At 43.0% G+C, this 1,434-nt stretch overlaps 1 non-coding gene across 1 annotated transcript; it reads right to left on the reverse strand.

Moving 5' to 3' along the window:
• Nucleotides 1-659: 659 nt before the first annotated feature.
• Nucleotides 660-741, reverse strand: trnas-acu (transfer RNA serine (anticodon ACU)). The gene has a single exon. It is a non-coding gene; the product is annotated as a tRNA-Ser (tRNA).
• Between the last annotated feature and the right edge of the window lie 693 nt (nt 742-1,434).

The following is a 1,434-nucleotide window of genomic DNA, read 5'->3' on the forward strand; positions in this document are numbered from 1 at the left end:
GAAAGTGGACGAAACGTTTGCAACCAAAACTCCCAGCTCGGCGAACAGAACCACAACAAATGACAAACAACACGAATTCGATTGGGACAACACCATTATTATAGAGCAGGCCAAACAGAGAACAGCCAGGGAATTCCGAGAGGCATGACACTCATTCACAAATTCTATCAACAGACACATCGACATAGACCCTATTTCCTGGCCACTGCAGCAGACAGCAACTGACAACCGGAAGCGGAAGATTCAAACCAGTATAAATGCCGGAGGAATCAGCACAGAAACGCTTCACAGGAGGCACCCAAGCACTGAAGATGCCACCTAGAAAGGGGACGAAACGTTTGCAACAAAAACTCCCAGCTCGGCGAACAGAACCACAACAGTCATTAAGAATCCCATTGCATAAACATGCACTTCGCATTTCTCGTTATTTGGTTTTCCTGGATCTCTTTCAGACGACAAAAGTTCACAGAAGCTTGACTTGGAAAAGAAAATCGCGTTCCTTTTCATTATCCCAATGCAATCTACATTTCAATGCAGTTTAGGCAACTGGCTCAAATTATTCTCTGAGACTTTGTATTAGTTAGATGCATATAAACTGACTAATGGAGTTCGAATTTCAATAAGCTGTGATCATCCAAAAATACCAACATCGAAAACTGCGACGAGAGTGGGACTCGAACCCACGCGTGTAGAACACAATGGATTAGTAGTCCATCGCCTTAACCTCTCGGCCACCTCGTCACGCACACACTTGAAGTGCTATGACCTTATGAATATGTGAATTGCGTAAATTATGCAGACCAGCAGATATTTCTTCCTGGTGTTGGTGAAATGATAAATAGCACAGTACAGTTCCAAAAGTATGGTCTGACCTCTGGGTTGTGGGGCAAACGCATTCCCACTGTGCCACTCCGCTCACAGTGATCTGATCAAAAATGAAGAAATGACTATGTAACAAGGTCTGTTGAATTTCGTGAAGATTTGAAGTCAACGGAATGATGAACCCGAGACAGCAGGATGTGTTCTTTCAAGAAAGATAGAGTTGTTGAGGATAGTGGAATCAAGGTTTATGGGTATAAGGCAGGAACAGGATACTGTTTGAGGATAATCAGCCATGATCATAATGAATGGTAGTGATGGCTCGAAGGGCCGACTCCTGCACCTATTGTCTATTAAATTGCCCGTGAGGAATTGTTTACCAGACTGGAGGAGAGTGCATAGTGCTCAATGTCATGATTCGGAACACCTTTCTTCTGCTGAGATATTTTTGATACGCACTTGTGTACAGGACACACAATTTCAAAATCCTAAATAAGGCTAAACTGACAATTGAATTCAACAATGCAGAAACCTTGATCGGTATCATTTTCCTGGGCCATGCAACACCAAGTCACTGAATGATCATAGCAACAGAATAAGCAAGTGTCAGAAGTA

This window comes from Hemiscyllium ocellatum, unplaced genomic scaffold, assembly GCF_020745735.1.
Source record: "Hemiscyllium ocellatum isolate sHemOce1 unplaced genomic scaffold, sHemOce1.pat.X.cur. scaffold_294_pat_ctg1, whole genome shotgun sequence".
Lineage (NCBI taxonomy): Eukaryota > Metazoa > Chordata > Chondrichthyes > Orectolobiformes > Hemiscylliidae > Hemiscyllium > Hemiscyllium ocellatum.